The sequence below is a fragment of the Gracilinanus agilis genome, chromosome 2, assembly GCF_016433145.1.
Source record: "Gracilinanus agilis isolate LMUSP501 chromosome 2, AgileGrace, whole genome shotgun sequence".
In the NCBI taxonomy this organism is placed as follows: domain Eukaryota; kingdom Metazoa; phylum Chordata; class Mammalia; order Didelphimorphia; family Didelphidae; genus Gracilinanus; species Gracilinanus agilis.
This window is the reverse complement of record NC_058131.1, coordinates 163,148,585-163,156,916: the sequence shown is the minus strand read 5'-3', so window position 1 is coordinate 163,156,916 and position 8,332 is coordinate 163,148,585. Positions and strand designations below refer to the sequence as shown.

At 38.4% G+C, this 8,332-nt stretch overlaps 1 pseudogene; it reads left to right on the top strand.

Moving 5' to 3' along the window:
• The first annotated feature begins 5,811 nt into the window (after positions 1–5,811).
• LOC123233414 lies at positions 5,812–6,671 on the top strand (annotated as a pseudogene).
• Positions 6,672–8,332: the final 1,661 nt, after the last annotated feature.

The window sequence follows — 8,332 nt, the reverse complement described above, 5'->3', positions numbered from 1 at the left end:
TTTGAGAGTGGGAATGGTTTTTTGTTTTTCTTTCTTCTTTAAAAAATCTTTATCTTTGGTCTTAGTATTCATACTTAGTATCAGTTCCAAGGCAGAAGATAAGTAAGAGCAAGGCATTTGGGGTTAAGTGACTTGTCCAAAGTGATACAACTAGAAGGAGTCAGAGATCAGATTTGAACCCAGGACCTGCTGTCTCCAGGTCTGGCACTCTGTCCATGGAGCCACCTAGCTGCCCCTTTGTTTTGATTTGAATTCCCAGCACTTAGCCTGGCATATAGTAGGCTCTTAACAAATACTTGTTGACTTTATTTGACTTCTTGGCAAATTGGAGACTAAAGAGAGCCTCATTGCCTCACTCCCAAATTGATCTCCTGGTTTTATTAGGTGAAATTTCTGAAAGAGTTTAAATGAAGGCATAGTGACCATCAGAGTTGTGAAAGGAATTAAAAGGAATTTTCCAAAGATAACTCCAAGTCCGATCATTGGCTGGGATTATAAAATTCAAGTGAGTAGAGCAGAGAATTGGGGCTTGGGGGGGGCAAATTAGATTTGCTCTTGAGGGCTACTGAGAACTTGCTGGCTATCTCACTAGGTTCCACTTTGATAGTGCCTGGACAATTCCCCAAAGCCATGCAAACTGCAAGCTTGTCCTCCCTTATGAGAGAGGCTGACCGGCATCTGTGCTCCTAGGAGATGTTAGCAGAGAGATCAAGAGACTCAAAGACCTCTAAATAAGATGGCCAGCCCACAATAGCAGGAGGAAGTTAAAATAAATACAGCAGCTCTCAGAGAGCTCTGAAGAGGCAATCCTTAGCTGAAGTGACAAGATATTCATGATGTCTAGCAAAGACAATGCTGTGCCCAGTGGAGATGTGGAGCTTGGCAGAGAATAATAGAGAGAGGAAGGAGGATACACCAGAGGGTACCAGTCGTTGTGAGGGTCAGAGAGATAAGTTCTGGTTGTGCATGTATTCTAGTCACATGTGTACTCAAAGTGTGTGTCTAGACTGCACATGATCCCTACATGCTTATCCCTTCACACATGTTCCTTGTTTATCTCTCTCTTCTGTGTTTGTGAACTTCCCTAGAGCTGATCTTTTCTTGTTACTCATGGATTTGATTCAGTGTCCTTTGCTTTGAACTTTTGTTCTTTCTGGATACTTAGTAAAATTAAATAACCTGGGGACGGTTTAGGAACTATGGGTTTTGAATGATTATTAACCTACAAAATACCTTGAGCCTGAGGGAACATTCTGGGGTTCCAGGTGTGAGGAGGAACCCAAGATGCTACACTTTTTGAAGTTACACTTATTTTAGAAGCATTAAGCCCTGAAAAACCTCCCAGTGTGTGTGTCTTTTTTTAAAATCTGAATTCAGATTTTTCAGGTATCATTCCTATGGAGTAGGTTTCCTTAAGCTAGCTCTGTCATGTTAAATTTTAGTCTACTCTTTCAATTTAAATCTTTATATAATTCTGAGGTTCTCTCCCCTTGATCTGCTTTACAAATCCATCTGTTTCAACACATTGCTTCTCAATCTTTTTCCAGTTGAATTATTTTTTGGGTTTGCCATTCCATTTTAACGATGCCTTCCACCATCCTGCCCTCTGCTATATTAATGCATTTTTTGCCAGCTTCTGTTGCTGTACTGATTTCCAAGTCATTGACTTTCATCACAAGCTTGTTGTGGGATTCCTCAGCTGCACACAAGTCCTCCCTAATTCATCTCTTGATAATTTTTTTTTGGATGAGAAAGAACATGAGCTTTTCAGTACAGTCAGAGAATGAAAGTAAGGTTGGCACTAGACCAGATCTCCGAAGAGTCAGAGCTCCACATGAAGTAGAAATAAGAAATGGTGGTTTCAGTGGAACTGGAGAAAGTCTATAATAAATGCAAATATAGGTAACCAAGCTTAGGTCAGGAATTAAAAATGGTCTAAACCTATTACGATTTTCATTTAGGCTATTCAGTGATATTGACAAAGTTAGAGATTTTACTATCTAGTCCCTCTTAGAGATAATTTATAAAAATGTTGTTTAAGATTGATCCCAGAGGGGCAGCTGGGTAGCTCAGTGGATTGAAGGTCAGGCCTAGAAATGGGAGGTCCTAGGTTCAAATCCAGCCTCAGACACTTCCCAGCTGTGTGACCCTGGGCAAGTCACTTGACCCTCATTGCCTACCCTTACCACTCTTCCACCTAGGAGCCAATACGCAGAAGTTAAGGGTTTAAAATAAAAAGATTGATCCCAGGATCAATTCCTAGACACTCTTCACACTTCTTTACTCAGAAAAGATCTCATTTATTTCTTCCTTTGTAAGGACATTTTTCTGCATTGATCTAGGGTGCAGAAGTAGGAATAATGAATGGTTAGAAGGTGGAGAGACTTTTGTCTTCATACAGAGACATACTTTCTAACAATTAGAGCTATCCCATCATCTAGTCCTATTCATTGGAGTTCTTTAAGTGTAGGCTGGAGATCTACTTGCTAGAGAAGATAGTATGATACAAGCTGGGTTAAGTGATCTCTTAGATACATTCTAAAACTGCTAATCAATGATTTTATGACATCATGAAACATTTTCTCCAAGACGTTGAGATATCGAAGACTAGAGATCTACTATGCATAGAACCTACAGTGATAGCTTTAAAAAACATTTTGATGACACCTTTTTTTTTTCTATCACTTACATCTCCCAAAGTATCCTCCTATCCTTCTCCCAGAAGGTACTCTCCCTTATAACAATGGATTTTTTAAAAGGGGAAAAAATCCCATTCAAGGAAAATTATCATATTACCATATCAAAAAATATGACATATGTTCTAAACTTATAGCTCACAACCAACACACACACACACACACACACACACACACACACACACAGAAAAAATGAAGAGATACAGCTTTTTGTAGTTTTCCTTTGAGGCTAAGCTTGGTCATTATAATCATGCAGTATTTAGTTTTGATTGTTTTATTCTTATTATAGGGGTAGGTAGGTGGTGTGGTAGATAGAGAGTCAGGCCTAGAGTTAAGAATATTCATCTTCCTGAGTTCAAATTAGGCCTTAGACACTTACTGTGTGACCCAGGACAAGTCACTTAACCTTGTTAAGTCACTTGACCCAGTTTCCTCATCTGTAAAATAAGCTGGAGAAGGAAATGGCAAACTACTCCTGTACTTCTGCCAGTAACATCTCAAATAGGGCCTTGCAGAAAGATGGACATGACTGAAAACCACTAAACAATAATTGTTATTGTTCTGTCTATTTACATTGATGTGAAGATGTATATTATTGCTTAGCTCTGATTACTTCACTCTGTATCTGCCCACTTAAATATTTCCATGCTTTTTTGTGTTCACCATATTTATCATTTCTTAGAGCACAAAAATAATCCATTACATTCATGTACCACAATTTGTTTAGTCACTACTAATTTCTGGGTATCTACTTTCTTTCTAGATCTTTGCCACTACAGAAAATGTTGCTGGGGACAAAGAAGAAGCAATTAGATGGCTCTGTGTATTAAGAGCCAGATCTAGAGATGGGAGAGGTTTGGGGCTCATATCTGGCCTCAGATACTTCTTAGGTGTGTGACCCTGGGCACTTAACCCCTTTTGCCTAGTCCTTACCACTCTTCTGTCTTAGAACCAATACCTTAGAAGGTATGGGTTTAAAAAAAAAAGAAAATGTTGCTAGGAATATTTTGATATATAGAACTTTTTTCTTTTTATCACTGAACTTCTTGGAGTATACTCCTAGTGGGGGAATCTCTAGGTGAAAGTGTGTGGTCACTTAAGTTATTTCTTTCATATAATTCCACATTGCTTTCCTGAACTGATGGATCAATTAATTCACAGCTCCACCAACAATGTACTAATGTGTCTTTTCACTACATTTCTTCTGAAACTAAATATTCCCACCTTTTGCTAACTTTATCAATTTTCTGGGTATGAGATGAAACCTCAGAGTTTGTTTTAATTTGCATTTCTTTTATTATTAATTATTTGGAACATTAATATGGTTGCAAAAAGTTTGTAATTCCATGATAGCTTTTTTTTAACAGATTTTCTCATGACATCAAAACAGTAGGATTGTTGAAAGGAAAGTACATATACACAATACACCAAAGGAAAAGTATAGGGAACAAGGCACACAGGGAGAGTATTAATTATTGGCATAAATATAGCTTCAAAACTATCTTCCTTTGTTATAGCTGATGAGAAATTCAAATATGCAGGACTTAAAGGAAAAGTGTTTGGAAGCTGATTTTATAGAAGGATCCGAAGAAAGACAAGAGTTTGTCTAGTTTTTGACAATATAACTAAGCTTGAAAAGATAAAAGTGTATCCAAAAATAATTATAAGAGGAAACTCATAAGTAGAAAAAAATTTAAATTAAAAAAAGATGAAACTCAAACTACTAAGTACTCTGTGAGGCAGTATAGTCTAGTGTAAAAGCATTAGACTTGAATTCAGAACCAAGCTCTGGCTTTGTTACTCACTGGTTCTGTGTCAAGTCAGGCAAAATTTTTGTGGCAAACTTTCAATATATTTTTATTTATTTCATTAAATATTTCCCAATTATATGTGCAACACTTTAACATCCATTTAAAAACATTTTGTTAAAATTTAAATTAAAAAATTTTATGCCCCCAAATTTTGAATTGTGTCCTTCCTATCTACCCTTCCCTCCTTAAGAAGTCATACCATATGATATTGATTATACATGTGAAGTCATGCAAAACATATTTCCATATTAGCCATGTTGCAAAAGAAAATACAAAAAACTTCTTTGAGACTTAATTTCCTCCTATGTTAAATGAATAGGTTGTACTAGATCTCAAAGGTCTTTTCCAGGAATAACTTTCTATGATTCCAAGTTTAGGTGCTAAGAGAGGATCTGCAGAATCTCCCTTGTCTTGGAAGGTTCAGGATTTGTATTTTCATATTAATGCAGTCAGGTCTGGCCCTTAGCAAAACTATGAAGAAAGAAAAGCCTTTTTTGGGCACTTTTGCTTCCCACCTTACAGTGCCATCAATCTAGGCAAACCTTAGTGTTCTGTTTCCAAAGGGCCTTGTGCTCTCATTTTTTCCCCTAATTTTAAATTTTCTTTAGTAACAACTCATACACAGTATGGCTAGACAAAGCGTAAGGACTAGGCAAACACAGGGTTAAGTGACTTGCCCAGGGTCACATAGTTGGGAAGTGTCTAAGACCAGATTTGAACCTAGGTCCTTCAGACTCCAGATCTGGCACCCTGTCCACTGTGCCATCTAGTTGCTTCTCTGTGCTCTCATCTTACTTGGAGCTTTCAAAGCAGGCTGCTATGGGCTATGGGACCAAGGGATCATAATTGAAATAACCCATTAACACACACCATCTATGGTAGAGTCAGTTCATCAACAAACATTCTTTTAAGTATCTGCTATATGTCAGGCACTATGCTGAGCTCTATGGATACAAAGATCAGAAAAACAAAAACCAATCCCTACTTTCAAGGAGCTCACAGTTTTAATAGTGAAGACATTATGCAAACAACTATGTACAAACAAAACATACAGAATAAGTTTGAGATAACCTCAGACTGAAGGCACTAAGATTAAGGAGGATTGGAAAAGAATTCTTGTAATGGTGAGACTTAAAGGGAGCCAGGGAAGCCAAGAGGCAGAGATGAAGGAAAAAAGGGAATTCTATCAGTTTCCAGACAGTGAAAATGCTCAGAGTTGGGAGATGCAGGGTCTTTGGTTGGGAAATGGTGGGGAATAAGGGAATAAAAAAAGGGTTGTATCTTCCACTTCTAGTGCACATTGAATGACAGATAAGTCCAGTGCTGTGGAAGGAACAGGAGGTCCCAGGTGTCTTGGTGTTGGAAGCCAAGGTGGCTTCTGTGGTGGCTTTGGCAGTGGGGACTGCGATCATGGCAGCTGGAGCTGTGGTTGAGGCAGGAGCCATAGCCATGGTGCCCTCGGAGGTAAGGTCAAAGACAAGGAGTAGGTTCCTACCACAAAACTGGGCTGGCTCCTCCAGGACATGAAGTTCGAGTCTTTGGAGATCTATCTTTTCTCCCAGTCAAGGAATTTGAGATCATAGATTTCTTCTTGGGCTCCTCATTGAAGGATGAGGTTTTGAAGATCATGCCTGTTCAGAAACAGACTAGAGCCAGACACCATACCAGATTCCAAGTTTTTGTAGCCATGGAGAGTCTACAATGGCCACGTTGGCCTGGGTATGAAGAGCTCTAAGAAAGTGTCCATAGCTATTCATGGTGCTATCCTTCTGGCCAAGATTTGGTACTTGGGGGAACAAGATTGGTAAGCCTCACACAGTGCCCTACAAGGTCACTGGGTCTGGTGTGCCTGATCCCACCCCTAGAGATACTGGCATTGTCTTAACTCCTGTGACTAAGAAGCTACTGATGATGGCTGGAATTGGTCACTGCTACGCTTCTGCTAGGGGCTGTACTGCCACTTTGGGCCACTTTGCTAAAGCTACCCTTGATGCCAACTCCAAATCATACAGCTGTGGAACCCCAGACCTGTGAAAAGGGACTGTGTTCACCAAATCTCCCCATCAGGAATTCACTAACCATCTTGGAAAGACTCACTCAAGCTGCTGTCTGGAGGACCCAGGCAGCTACTGTGGTCACCACAGCAATGTTTGTTTTTTTTTAAGAACAAGGAATATATTGATCTATACCTTCTTAAAGAAAGATGAAGCAGAGCTGTAACTATGATAGAATAAGTAGAACTTTGCCCCATGGCACTATAGTATTAGATGGTTCTCATACTGCTTTTAATCCTTCTGCAATATAAAAACAAAGATGATTAGCACCTTATTAGCAAGAATTATTAATTAAATGAGGAGCTGCCAGATAATTTGGCATTTTTCTCCCCCTGGTGACTGCATATCTTGTGATCTTCTTCCCTCCTAACTCTGCCCTGCTCTGTTCTCTTTCCCCACTGACCAAGCTGTGGCATTGTTCACAGCAGAAGCCTTGCTATGTCCTAGGATCTGTCCCCTGCCCAAGTCTTGCTACTGAATCAGCCTTAAAAAGTTAATGTGGCAGTGAGTTTTTTTGGAGTTTTCCTAGGTATCTGCTCCAATTGTAGGAACCAGCAACAAAGGCTTAGCAAGAATCAAAAAGTCACTGCTGTTAATTTCTGCTGGATCTCTATTCTTAAGGGAAAGGAAATCAAGAGAGAGTAATGCATATTCAGGTCACCAGAGCAAAGCATCAGGATGCCAGGCTAGAGTCAGAAACCCGTTTTGCATAGTAAACATATTCAGACAAGATGTACAGTATGTAATTAAAATTTTTTCTCAGTCAAATATCACTCTGGATTTATTAAGGGAGCTCACTTGAAGAATCTTATGGAAAAATCTTTTGTAAAATGAATATTTATTTAGTAATAAATATTCACTGCCATCAGCCTAGTTCAGGCCCTAATTATTTCTGGTCTGGACTATTTTAATAACTTATAACTGCTCCTTCTTTCTTCTAGTCTTTTTCTTTTCCAATCTCTTCTTTACTAAGTTGTTATTACCAGTGATAATAATAATAGCTAGCACTTACTGATCTTGTCCTTTAAGTTGTGCCAAATGGTTTATTATATATAACTTAATATGTGTAATATATATTATTCTCATAAGAAACTGTGAGTTAAATAGGTGTTATTATCATACCTGTTTCTCAGATGAGGGAAGTGAGATAGACATAGGTTAAGTGACTTGTTCAGGGTCACACAGCTAGTAAATATCTGAGACTGGATTTGTGATAACTAGCTTCCAAGTAATCTTGATTCACAGAATCTTATCAGAGAATTCCCTTTCTCACAAATCTTTAGTCATTTCTCATTAACTAGAATCAAATAAGACATCTTTTATTATTTCAACCTTATTTCATATTATTTCCTTTCATCCACTTTATAATCCTTCCAATATGGATATCTGCTATTGCCTCATCTTGTCCTGCTTCTTCCTTTCTCCATTTATTTGCACGTTCTTTTCCCCCATTTAGGATGATGTCTTCTCAGATTTCAGTCTGTTAACTCTTCCATTCCTTTCCCTTAATACACAATTCAGTACACAAACTCTCCCAAGAAGTTTTCTCTAATCCCAAAGCTACTAGTGATTCCTTTCCTCTTGAGTTTCTCCAACATTTTCAATCTTATCTCTTTGATGTCCTTATTTCAAAATATTATGTGATAGCTATTTACCATTCTTTATGGTTTATCTCTTTTCAGAAAAGATCCTTCCTGTCCTTTCAGAGAGAAAAAAAGAGAGAATGCCTACAAGGGAAGTTAGTACAGGGAACAAATTCTGAAGATGTGAG